Source organism: Myiozetetes cayanensis, unplaced genomic scaffold (assembly GCF_022539395.1).
Source record: "Myiozetetes cayanensis isolate MyiCay16 unplaced genomic scaffold, myiCay2020 scf16, whole genome shotgun sequence".
NCBI classification, from domain to species: Eukaryota; Metazoa; Chordata; class Aves; order Passeriformes; family Tyrannidae; genus Myiozetetes; species Myiozetetes cayanensis.
Genome location: NW_026087270.1, coordinates 18,622,746 through 18,637,185, shown reverse-complemented (window position 1 = coordinate 18,637,185; position 14,440 = coordinate 18,622,746).

Here is a 14,440-nt window from a genome sequence, read left to right as displayed (position 1 = left end):
TTATTCTAGAAATTGTTATTCAGGGAGTGCATCATAAACAGCCATTTCCATTCCTGAAAGAATATTATAGGCAAGATGCAGTTAAACTATTTCTGAGATAAATATGAGATTCCTACAAAGTCTAAATTATTTGCCTATTCTTGGCTGATCAAGCAGTACTGAGGGAAATGCCTTTGGGGAAAGTACGGTAGAGTCAGGCCTTAAAACCTGTATCTCAGTGATATTAGTAGTACTGACAAGATTTTTATCTCTCTTGCAGTTTTGTTACAGTGCCTTTTACTTACCTGTGGAATCCCTAGGCACAGTGACATGTGAGAGTATTCCGAACTCAACAGGGAAGCAAAAGCTATGGCCTTTGATTCCCAGTTCCCACCTACCCGGTACAGAAGAGGACAGTGATCACTCTCCTGGGAGAGCACGGCCAGCGCAGGATTAGCTTCTCCTTTGAGTGCCTGTCCTGGCCGATTACCCTCACCAGTGCTTTTTATCTATAAATACAACAGAAAGGGGCAGCTGAAGTGCCAGTGACTGAATGCACAGTAATTATAGCTGAGGTTTAGTAAAAATAGCACCGGCAGTTCGAAAGCTGTTCACATGTTTTCTAGTGTGATTACCTGGTATATAATTAGCACACAGTGACACCAGCAATAAGCCATTGACTGGCTGTGTCTGCTCTACTGTCAATTCAAGTCGTCCTTAGAAGCAAATAGGCTGAAGGCTGATTCACTCGGACTGACGGGGTAGGGGAGATGAGAGGATCTGCAGTCACGTCAGGGCATTCAGAGCTGAGCACTGACACCCAAAGCTGTTGTGTTGAAAGAGGAGACTTCATTCCAAGCATTGTGAAAACATCACTGTATCTTGCAAAACACTCTTTTGGTATCTCAGGTTATAGGAGAAAAGAAACGTCAGTTCCTTTAGAAAAGTAACCAGAAGTTTGTTCATTTAGGACCTAAGCCCAAAGGAAATGCTGGCAGATATCAAGGTCTTTTAATTTTCATATTGTAGTCAGTATTTCTTTTCAGTATTCCACAGCATTACTTTTGTTTTTCTTCCTTCTGCTTGTTTCTGGACTTCTATCACTCTCCCTGCCTAACTCAAAATACCACTGTGTGCTCTGAATCCAACACTTACTCCACTGGAGTGAATTAGGTGAGGATTGAGGTGTTTTTAAATAGTCCCCTCACCTTTTATTTTCCCTTGGATTCACCTAATTTACAGTAATAATATTCAGGAACTAGCCATTGTTGTAGTGAGTAAAGTATTAGGACATGTGAAAGGTCATGGAAATTAAATAGGATTTCTTACGTCTTTAAATTCTTGCATAGTGTTGCATACAGTTGTCTTTAGTAATGGAAGTTAACACTGAACTTTATTCTGCCTGGTAAAAGGATAATGTTTATCAATCATTCTTAATCCACAAAAAGCATTGTCATTTGCAGAGATTCTCTAAGAAAGGAATTATTTTACCATAACCTACTGTTATCTTTGTTAACATCTGCTACATGCAGAAGGAAATGGAAAAAAAAAAAATAACCAGACTAAGATATAGAAGCAATAAAAATAGCATATTTACTTTACAAAGGCTAGTATGTACCATGAATCTTGTTTTGGAAGAGACTGACCTACTAGAAAAGTCAGGTTATACAAGTTCTCCAGCTGTTTCTGCAAATTTAAAGTTTTTATTGTCTTTTTATTATTAGAAACTAAAAAAAATACTTCTCTCTTCCTTGCTGTCAGTGCTGTGACACCTACTGGTAAGAGTTGGAAGAATGTTTGCAATCTGCTTGTTCCTATTACAAGGGCTCTCCTCCAAAAACAAACAAAAAAATTCATTCTATGACATTTCTCATTTGACATTTTTATGCATAAAAATGCCTATTTAAGTGTTGTGCAGTTGTTGTGTATCCCAGAGAAACACAAACAGCCACAGGTACAGGAAAAGCTCAACAGCTCCTTCCTGAACCCTTGGAGAAGTCGCCCCTGGGGTTGCCACAGCGCGGTCTGTTAATCCTGTGTTCATCCATTACCTTGTATTGCCCTCCCAAGATGCTGCACAAAGAGTTACAGTGCCACAAAAAAACACCTGGAACACCTCTCACAAACCCAGTCACATATATATGGTGATAATGAAGCGCGAGCATTTAAGAGGAGGATAATATAACTGGATGGGCAAATAAGCAAAGAAACAAACAAAAATACCAGAGTCACTCTTTGTTCTTTCAGCAAGGCCATGTTTTGGTCTAAGATCATTATTAACTAACTAAAACTTGCTAAAAGTAGATTTGGTGACATCTAGCATAGGCTAAAGGGTCTGAAAATTATATATGCAAGACAGTCTGAAAATAAGAAAAAGCAGTTCTGATCAGCAAGCTCCTGCCCTTTACATTAAGAAGTTCAATGCCAACAGATAACTCTGATAGTTCATATTGCAAATAACTGACAGTGAGTATTTGAACCCCAGATGTTGTTTGTTAGGCGTTTGTTTTTGGGTTTTTTTCCCACCACTCTCAGACTCCCCAGTTTTGTTTCTAGTATCAGTGCAGTTCTATCCTCTTGTACTCTCCTAGTCACCTCACCTCTAGTATATGAGAAAACGTACTGCCAAGTCTATTCTTTTCTGTAATTTTTGATCAAAGGAAAACGATGCACCTAAAGAGGACTCAGTCATGAATATACTGCTTGGGAATGCAGTGTTGGATAATCAGTGGTATCACGTGAAATAAGTTGGAGGGAGAAAGGAACAACTACTACAAGTTCTTGTGACAATGGAATGATACATGACTAATGACTTAGAAAGGTCCTCCTTGTAATAAAAAGCAGAGGAGACAATGAAGCAGCCTACTGAAAGTCCTGGCAATTGAGAAGGCAAACGTTTCTAGAAACCATCCTTTCTGGAAAAGGACAAGACAAGCTTTCAGAAATCATTATGTCACTGTTCTCAAGTAGGAAATTCTGTAAGTATGATGCAAGAACACATTTTTCCAGTGTTCTCTCATTCAAACAAGTGTCTGCAGAGCCTGCTGCACAGCCTGTCCAAAGCACTGGTTTTCTATGATTTAATGAATTAAGGTTTAATTTTGAGGTCTGTCAGTGTAAGAATTGCATCATAATAAAGGTGCAACCATTTACAGGTCAGAAACAGTTTCAGTTCACAACAGATTTCCAGTTTAACTGCCATTAGTTTGACATCACCCTGTGTGCTTTCTAGGCAGCGTCTCCATGAATAAAGGTTGCTCACACCTGCCTGTCCCTTAAAACCGCTCATGTTCAGGTCTGTGCTGTGTGATCAGTTCCTGATGTAGTTGTTTCTGTCCCCAGCTGCACTAATCAGCAGACGCTGTTTTGCCAATACATGCATTTGTGGAATTCCATGTTCCACCACTTCTTCCCTTACCAGGAATAAAATTTTCCTTATAAAATCTTCAACAGAAAGCAAATATGAGAGGTCAAGGATAACTTTATTCAAGTAACAGCAAATACCACCCTGTGACATTTGCCTGGTCGTGGTCACAGTAGCTGAAGGAGGAGTACGAGCCATCAAGCCAATAGGACAAATAAGGCAATACTGAAACTGAATTAAGTGCTACTATGGGATTATTTTTTTCTAAGGATATGAAAAAAGAAGCTATGCCAAGAATGTCATCATTGCCATCTGACCCCACCACTGACAGAGGTTATAATGGGAAAGTTGCACAAACAATGAAGGATACAAGCAATCCAATACTGGCCAAGTGCTGGGCTGAATGACATCGTGGCTTGAAGAGGAACAGCTGTATATTTTGTGGCTGTCAGCAGAGTTTTGCTGAGAGACTCAAGTGCTGGTTGCCGGAGCCTAAATCCTTTGGAACTAATCCAGCTGCTAAAATGACACTGGAGACCAATAAGGTTTCCTTAGCTAGAAAATGAATACAAAACATACAAAAGAAAGAGAAAAAGGGTGGGGGAGGGAGGACGGAAATTTTGGTTACTGAGCAGGTCTGTCTCCAAGTGCAGGCTCCCACTACTACAGAAGCCTAACCTCTACTTCAGAGTAGAAAGCAGGAAAATCTCTCACAGAGTTCTTTTTAGATATGCTTTTTAGATAGCAGTTAAGCTACAAAGAACACCCTTTAGGTAAGCAATAGTTAAATATCACTGGCTGAGCAGGGCATGTTCTACTGTTAATTGTTCAGTTTTTCTGTGCCATTTGTGCCATTTCTCCTGCACTCCCCCACTACAGGGACTGTGCCTTCATGGCTTTGTATAGCTTGAACATGCATTGCACTATGCTCAAGATTTTTTTCAAACAGTACATGAACTCTTAGAAAGTCAAAGACCATTCAAACCAGCTGAGTAAAATGGAATTCTATCAGTTATGACAAAAAAAAAATCTGTGTGGTTTGGATGGACACAGCCTAAATACAATACTGAATGACATTCAATATTATATTTAACTAGCAATGTAGTCTTTCATAATCAAAGTAGAAATAATTAAAAAGCAATTACATTCTGTCTTCACACTCAGCCTGTAAGATGGTTTTTAAGCTACCTGGTACTTCTTTCATCCAAAATACACTCATGTAGCTTATGCATGACCAAAGGCCACTTTGCAGACAGTAGAGGTGTGCTGTGGATGGACCCAGCAAACAGAATCAGAACTGCTTCCATGCAACATAAAAAGTGCTCAGGGGTGATGTTAGCAAAAAAAGAAATCACATTATTGAGATTCATGGAGCTCATTTGATCAGCTGTTCTGAAAGTGTTCCTCAAGCTCTCAGATTTGTTTAGGACGACCAAGCACCTTCAAATCTTTGTTCAGTATAGCTGGCATTCTAGCAGTCACACAGATACCATCCAGATCCTGTTCTCAACAAAAAATGGACCTTTTTTAGGGTTGTTTTTGGGTTTTGGTTTGGTTTTTGAGGGGGTGGGGTGGGGTGGGGGTGGTTGTTTGTTTGTTTGTTTTGGTTGTTGTTGTTTTGTAAGAAGGTGGAACTCTCTCCTACTCAAAAAAAAGAATAGGATCTGGAATAAAGGGGGCAGCACAAGAGACTAAACTGGTATAAATCCTCTAGAAGACTTGAAAGGGAATAATACCTGTAAAAGATGAAGATGCCCCACCAAGTAGGTGGAAGACAAAGGCTAAACCCTTAAGTAGAGTTATCAGAAGGGGAAAGAGCAATGCTCTTTACTTCACAAAAAGAGAGCTTGGTTGACATTTCATGTCACACATACAAAGCGCTTTAGAGCCGTATCGGCTACAAAGGGCACCTTCTAGTCCCAGTCTCTGCAAACACACCACCTACTGATCATGAGCTGTTCCATCACCGATCTTTCCCATAATTCAAACTTTCAACCATTCACAGCTTTATCAGCAATTTCCCTCCTCACACTAAGAAAAATTCACCATTTGAAGTCAGTCTCAAACCAGAGGAAATTTAAGGTCCACTACTTCTTCCCCTTCCATGCCATTTAGTGAATCCATCCAGGGAGGAGAGAAGAAGGACCAGTTAGGAACCCTAATTCAGAAACCAGGATTGGATTGGTTCAGATGATGCTCTCACTGCACTCACGGAGGAGCAAATGTGTGGGGAGGGGGCAGGACAGTGATATTCAAGGGTTTATATTATCTGCAACTTACATCTGCAATGGCAGCAAAGCCTCCTGCCAGGTCTTGGTTAGAGAGCCTTATCTCACTCCAATCTGTTGCTATTATTCCGTATTTACAGCTCCAAAATTCGGCTGTTATGAAAAGATACTCAGGTTCACTTAATGCCTTATTTATGCCCCATCATTGAATTCACTTAAATAACAGATGGTAGTTGAGGAACTCCAGAAATGTTTAGCACATCCTTCTCTTCTCAATTTTATTAATTTAAAAGTAATCAATAATTTATAAATAAACAATTAATTTGATTGTTCCTATGACAGTACAGAAGCATCCAAACCACATGAAACAATTGCTTCCAACAGCAGCCATGTTAACAACTGCCCAGAAAGTCTTCAGTCTCCCCTTGCCACAAAAGGTACTCTCTGAGAGACAGTATTGCATAACTGGTGGTTTCCACCAAACAAATGCACAGCTACAGAAAAGGACACATGAAGGTGTATTTAAGAAAGGTAGCATTAAATCTTACAGAACAGGTTCCTGGTATCTTAAAATTTACCACACTGCATGTCTCAAAAAATTGAGAAAAAAAACCGAACCAAAACAACTCTCTACAGTCTTGTTTTCTAAAAAGTTGTGCAGAATTTTGCATTGAAAAATCTCCTTTGTAAGAAAGAAGATACCTGGCAAAAGAGGCTGGATTCAGAGGCACAGCCAGGTAGGACTGATGATTCAGTGAGAGTTTTCAGGAAGAGAAGCCATTCTGAAAGGAAAAAATGTGTCCTTCAGAAAAAAATGGTTCCTGTTACAGTAGGGTTAAGAGGAAATCTTCATTGTTGTCTCAGTGTTGGGACCGTTTAAATTATTTTCTCTTTTTTGTCTGTATAATTAAGGCTGGCCTTAGTTGGCTTTCCAGCAACTACTGTAGCCATGCCAGTGGCTTCACGCAGCTGGAGCAATGTTTACAAGGGCTGCAGAGCTGAGCTCTTCTCAGAACATGGTGGGTGGGCTGGGAACAGGAGGCACAGAGTGAGCTCACCCTGCTCACCAGAGCTGTCCGTGCACCAGCATCCACACCGTGCTCTGCTCCGAGCTCCCACTTAAAAGCCAAACCATCCACCTCAGGTTGTCAGGCACCCCTTGATACTTCCTATAAATACCTTCCCATCAGCCCTTCCTCCCAGAAATGTCTATTAAATTACACTTACAGCAGTACAGAAAGGATTATTTATAAAGCTCCACATTAGCAATCTTTTAGGGACCACTTCAGTAAGATAAATGCAAAGGCATTTTTTGAAAGGCAGGACTGTTTTCCCATCATGAAGCACTACCAAGAGAACATTATCTTCAATACCTTAATACGTTTGACACAAAAGTCTATGCATGTGGTTTGATTATTGGTTTGAAATAAACTGCATTTACTGTGTTCACAGAAAATCACTTTCAAAAAAATGTTCTTTTTTCCTGCCTCGAAATGAAAGTCCGAACAATTTAGGGGAGGGGGAGGGGGTGAGTTTAAAAAAAAAAAAATCACAAGTTGCTGGTCTTATTCACTGCTGAAATCCTATGTGGAATATACAAAGGTAATTTTAGACTAAATATTAACATCATGCTTCAAATGTACTCAAATGTAGCCAAAACCAGATGAGTTCATTCCACAAATGAAACCTAGACGTAGGGCATATCAGAGCAAACATGGGCAGCACTGGCTGTTGCTTTGGGCACAATGCTGGCCCAGCCTGCTCGTGCTGGGTATATTCTGAAGAAGCGAATGAGTACACAAAAACCCTTAGATCTGAAACACAGTCCAGGTCATGCCACAAAGGTGTTGCAAAAGCACAACCTGAGCAACTGCTCACGAGCATCAAAAGGCAGGACAAAAGCTTTCCTTTCACACCCATATTAATTTTGTCACCCTCATTTTCATATTTAAAAAAACCAAACCAAACCTACCATACCTTACTCCTTTTAGTACTACAAAGCCACCACAGGGACAGAGAGTATTTTGGATTATTTTCCATATTACTGATGGTTATTTATTGGTAGACCTCACCATGGATGAAGAAGTGAGGCTGAGTTTCAGATTTTAGATTTCATTTGCCATTCAAGAAAAACATCTTGTAAATCTATCAAATTTGGAGTGATTGAAGGCCAGCAAGCATGAAATTTTATTATATCATTACTAAAGCCCATCAGCAGAACCCATTTAAGAGAAAAGATAAGGTAACTGGTATTGTCTCCGAACCAGTATCTCCCAGTGAAGGAGATTGTCATACTAGTTACCTTCTGCATAGCACAGCTGCTCCCTCACTATCTAAACATGGAACTGCAAAGCACTGCATGGTAGAAAGGTACTGAAAAAGAAAGGCACTGAAAAAAATAGTCTTTTCAGGTTTCAGTGTTCCACTGTAGATTTGGGGGACAAAGGATGTAGTGTTTTTAATAAGAAAATTCAAAAAACACCCTATGGTTTATGTGGGTAAAAAATAAAAATGAATTATAAACCACAAAATCTTATTTTTCCTGTGTACACTGAACAATAGAGAAAACCATTCAAATGGGGGTGGGGAGGGCAGTGGTTTTTGAGCATTCAGAAAAAAATGCAAGTCCTCTTACACAAAGAGTTTGCGGAGTTCAGTTTTCAGTGGCATAGTCTGTTAAACTGCAAATATTGTTTCCCTGTATAGTTCAAAATTTTATATCTAGAGCTAATATGAAACTGAATATTTCTGAAATCAGTAACAATACACAAGAACGAGAAGAATTTCTGAAAAGACGTGCTGTGCTTGCTTAATAGAATTGTAGTTACTCTAATTCAGTAATAACTTTCCTGAAGAATTTCTGACTCAAATGCCAGAGCTACAAATTCAAGGGTTCCAAGAGCCAAGGGAGTCTGCTTCATTACTAGCTCCATAATTACTCCTCAACACTGTGTGTTTTTTAGAATGACATCAACACAAATATTGCAGGTTCCCCCTTGCTAAATCAGCCTTGTTTTAAGGGAATGAAAACTGAGGAGCTGGCGTGAGAAAAACTGTTTCTCGGCTCTTTCTTCTGATTTCAAATCCAATTTCCTATTCCAGATCTAGAGGCTAAGCCTTCATTTATGCTCAGTGACAGACATGCAGTGAGTAAACTGTAATTGTATCCAGCAAACCCTCCTCTCCCCCATTTTGGTTTATCCTGATTGTCTCAAAAAATTCTCAGGTCTATAACTCATAGTTGTGAGTGCAGCTCATGAGACCAGCAACATAAGCAGAGCTGTGCTGGAAACTCTGCATCCCTGCTTGCCCAGCTTCCTGAGGGGCTGCACTCAAGGCTGAGCCTGTGCTGCTGGCAGTTCCAGCCACCCAGCTCAGAGCTGGTTTAGTTAAATATACAACGTGCTTTGACCTCATGTTCACTGTTCCATTTCTGGCTTGCCCAGAATTACCCCAAGAACAGTCTGTTAGCAGAAGTGTCCTTTGCCTGCAGCTCATCCCAGCCTATCCGCAGCACTGGTTAACATTGCAGGTTGCCTCCTCAGCACATTTACAACCTGCTTTTCCTGTTCAGAACAGGTCAGAAAATCATATCACCTTCTAAATCCTTAGAAGACTCATTAGCCTAATCATTACATAGTCTGAAAGCTACAATATCCCACAATTAAACTTCCTCTGTAGTAGCTGGAAGATCCTTGAGGCCCACTTCAGTTGTGAACTACACTACAGCAGCACGGGGCTATTTCCTCAGAGTAGCTATATCTAAAAACCTCCAATTGGATGATCTGGTGCCAGTGAACAGATTAGAAACATAATAATAAAAGCCCCCCAAATATTGCCCTCACTGCATTGACAATTTCCCCTATTGTTAGCACGCTCTGTGTGATGCATCATCAGTGTCTAGGTCAACCACATTAAAATACACTTTCTTTCCCAAATCATCCCCGAAACTGTCCCCCAACCTAAAAATTCAGAATCCTTTGTTTTCTGGGGGCTTACTTCTTACCTGGTAAGAAGAACACTGACATGCTGTTATCAGTCAACAACATCTTTTAGTTGAGCCAAAAGATTAATTTAGGGACAAGTAGAAGTCACATTTCAGTGCTGCCATGCTTTTGAGCCTTCTCCTCCTCACAAGCAAGAGAAATGGTCTACTACTACTCACATGCACACTAACAGGTATAATCCCAACTCTAGCTCCTTGTTTGAGATATATCTACTTAGAGCCTGCAGATCATCATCTGACCTGCTCTCCGGATCCCATCAGGGATACAATGGACCTGACTTCTGATAAGTGATTTTAGAAGGATTTCAGAGGTAAATACCACATACAAAATACTTAGCATTCTAAGCAATCTTACAGTTTATATTCCCAGGCATAGATTACTTCACTGTCCATAAAAAATAAGCAAAAATGATCGTATTTCTAGGTTTTTGCATTGTTTAAAAAAACCCAGTCCTGACCTTTTCAAGGTCATTTTAAATTAATACTATTACTAAAATTAATATTCCATGTAGCTTGTGTGGATTTTCACAGTAAGGTCTACAATTGCACAAGGAGTGCATTATATCAAAAAAAAAGAAAGACACACCTAGTCCAGTGGGAACAAGCCCCACATTTGTAGAGCATGTTTAAATAATAATTTATGGGACTAAATTGTAGGAACAAATGTTATGCTCCAGGTAAAGCTCAGACTGTCCTTTCCTCACTTAACCTCTCATGCCCTGACTATAGATGAGAAAGCATCTCTTCCTTGCCAGCCTTTCCACTGTTCAGTTGCACCACCTTTACATTTCTCTCACAGTAGATCCTTGTGTGTCTGCCATCTGTAATGAAGGCAGTCCCCAAAGACCCCAACAGTGAATTAGCTCAGAAAGCAGCGGGAAAAGATCTTACCCTTTCTGACAAACCCACAAGCTTTCAATGCAGCAAAGAAAGCTACATTCTATTGCTACTCCATTGCACACATCAGAGATTTTTCCAACAAACCCACAACAGTTTTTTGGAACTTACTGACACAAAACTCCTGTAATTCTTCCCCTCCCCAAAATACCATGATACATTTTGTTCTTCCTCTCCTCACTTTTCTGTCCTGTTCTAGGGGCGAGAAGAAATATAGCAATGTTTCCTTCATTTTGCTCTGGCATACTTTTTAATATTATTATTTTTAAAATACCCAAAGATTTGGAAGATTTTTGCATATGAACACACATTTTAAAAGCATGAAATGCAAACATTTTGAGTTATTTTAAAAGGCAATGTACACACACAAGTGACCCATAGGAGTAGCACATTAACTCTTCCCCTACCCCCAGCAAGCAGAAAATTAAGTGCTGCTAACAGTGGATGATTAAAACCAAATAGCTACAACAAAAAAAACTTTCAGAAGTTACAATGCTGCAACAGTCAAGTCAGAAGGAAAGGGTCAGTACAGGAGATTGGTATAAACCAAAACAATTGTACATTCATCAGGTCTGTTGTAAAAGCTGCTCTCCCAAACGAAAAGCGACTCAACATGTTGTTGGTCATATTTTCACTCATTGTTCAAGAAGAGCAGGATGTCCTAGAAGGTCTAGGAGCAGTAGAAGGCCCTTTTGAGTGTTCCCAGGCTTCAGAGCAAAAGAAATTAACACAGACAATTCACATGTTTGAAGGTTCAGGGTTGTGGGAGAGAGTGTTTTTTAAATTTTTTTAATAGTGGAACTATTGATATGCAGCCCCCCCCACTCCCCCAGTCACTGCTAAATTCACAGAATTCTCTATTGAACAAATTAGGCAGTCCCAAATTGTGACAAGTGCTAGAGCAACTCAAGATCCAATACTAAACAATAAAAACCTCTTCTCATTTCATACTTCTTTCTATACTATACTTTCTTTTCACACTACGGTCTGAGTGATTACTATGCATGGGATCCTCTACAAGGAGAATACCCAAAGACTGTCAATTTATGGTGCTCAACACCACCAAAGGAAATGACCTGAGAGATGTGGGAAAGGTTGACAGTGATAACAAGCCTATATCATCGGTTTGTTCTTTCATTGCAAGGGGAATTTAACATATATGGGCTGAGTCAGAACATCAGACATGGGTCTTAGGTGAAGGGGAAAAGAAAATGTCAAATCTGGTTCTTCCCCTGCTGAGCTCCAGCTCCCTCTGAGGACGTGCACAGCCCGCTCTGCAAAGGATGCCTCAGGAAGAAGGTAAGTACCTGTGTCTCTGGACATCTGACCCCCATGCCAGGATACCCAGAAGCTGTGGATCTGGAGTAGGCTGGAAACAGGATCAAAACCAACAGGAACAGCAAACTTACTCTCTGCCAGTAGTAGTTTACAACCCCCAGCAGAGAGGAGCTGAATAATTACCTGGAGAAAGTTGCCACCTCTCTGAGAGAAATGCTGCCGATATTGAGGCCATTTTACCAGACATGGAAACCAGGAGCCAACCACAGGGCCAAGAGCAAGTAAAATCAATCAGTAAAGCATAACCACCACACTCAGATCTACCAGCTGGGAGCATAGAACCATCACAATCAAATACTTGTCCAAACTAGGCTGCAATCATGTGTTTTGCTACCAAATTTAATCAGTTGTAGACCCCTAACATTATACTACCGGTATACATTTTTTGTTCTTAAAGCCAGAAGACTGAAGAGTCATTTTGCTTTTATTTTTAGTCCCTTAGTTTCTTATGTTCTAACACAGTCTGTTCACATCTGGGTGACACTTTAAGGCATCCCTTTGCCCAAAAATTTCCACTGGATTTCTATTAGATATTGTATTAATTTGTTTTTTGTAGAGCGGTTTTGAAAAGCTTATTTTTTTCCAGCTAAACAGTCAGACACAACGGTGTTTTGCACAATTTGAAATCAATTTGTACGCTTCAAAGCAACCATATCAAATATCAATGAACACATAGAAAAAAAATTAAAATAGGAAAAACAAGAACAAAATTTTAAAAGAAACCCAACATACAACAAACTGAAGTCAGCAGTTTCATGGGCAGCATAATGACCTCCGGTTTTAAGACTAGCAAGCACCAGCATTTGTTTGCAGTAGCTTCTCCTGCAGTTGGTAATAGGGAACTCCCGGCCCCAAAGCATCTGTGTTCCAAGCCCCCTCCTTGCGAAGCTCGATGGAAAGGGGACATCTACTGGCAGCAAAGATTAGTGTGGGCAGAAGAGGCCGAACCAACGGTTTAACCAAATTACATCCACCGATGCTCCTGACAAATCTAAAAATTCCTTCTCCTGCCATTAGATAAGGATTGCTAAAAAAGAAAAACCCACAGCAAAAGATATTCTCTCAAAGACACAGCTAACATTAAAAAGATAAATCAGTACTTTGGTAATATTTACAGAAGGGAAGGCAATTTATTTAAACTCTTTTTATTATCAGCAAGCACACAGAAAGCAACATAAAATACCTACTCTCTTAAAAATTGGTTATTTAAAGGAAAAATTAGTATAATAACACACTAACAAAAGAAATGGCAATTAGTAAGTCTAGACTAACATGCCATCATCTTTATTTGAATATTCACATTTAACTGCACATCCAGCTAAATAGCCCTCACCTGTTTATATAAAAAAAAAAATAGGAGGAAAAAACACCAGGTCCTTGGTTTAGTTTGGATTTTCTTTTTAAAAATTTGTAAAGCAATTAGACCTAGAAAGGAACAATTTTTAATTGACTATTGGCAAACCTTGGCACAATTCAGGAATTTTGTGCTTTAGAATATTTCAAGTCATCTTTAGATGCAATCAGCTTTTACCAGATACTGTAAGCAGTTGGCTGAAAATTCATTACAACCAATTTTGCCAAATACAGCTCTATACAAAACAAAACACAACTCGTTAAACTGCCAGCCTTGCAGTTCATTTAACTGACTGAAATAAAACAAATATCGTTTAAAAAAATAAGGAGGTGAAGAGCTCTTTTTCTTAAAAAAAAATGCGGAATTAAATTTCGCTAATAAAAGTTTCTTGAAACTATCTTAGTTTACAGAAACAAGCAAAACTTATAAGACTATCTAGAGTGAGTCTGCTCTGCAGATGAAGAAATTCCAACAGCAAACACCTAATCCAGAAGCACAACTGCAATTACTGAAATAGAGAATGGCTCTGCAGTCTCAGCTCATCACAAACAAAAGTAATAGGAATAAACTGTCTTTTCTATAAGCTGGGCAGGAACACCCCATGGGATGGTCCAACAGAGAAATTATTTCTAGGTAAAATTATCAGTATCAAGAGAACAGGACCAGAAGTGAGTAAAGGAATCATCTTCAAACCAGCAGTATCAGAAGTACAAAACTAGGGAAATAAATTCAAATAATGCTAACTTCATTCCTCAATTAATGGAGGAATATGGCAACGCAAATGCAGGTAAATCATTTTGCTGAATGCAAGCACTGAAGAAGTTTCCTTTTGATAATCAAGTTTCATGGCTGTGAGTACCCTTTCTTTAACAACAATAAAAGTCAAATCATAGTTCTTTACCAAACTTCACTTCTTGGGTGAAAAGAGGTAAAGCTTAACACTTTCTGTATTTTTCTTATTCTGTTAAACCACATGCACGTAAAGACAGCAACCCCTTTGATAAGTCTTTGTAACACAGCATAGTCTAAAAATTCAATCACAAGGAGTAAATGCATTCATCAAAGAATAAAAATACTTAGGCCTTACCCTAAGTGGGATTCCCAGTCTTCCCCAGAGACAGAAGCCACCATCCAAAGACATTTGATGCAAGTGTTTATCTTCTATTTGTGAAGAACTCTTGGATTTGAAGCCAACTCATCAGCTATAAAGCCTCTACAGCAAAATTGCAGGTTATCAGCCCCAAACCGGCACTACCTGGGGCTCATGCTGCTCA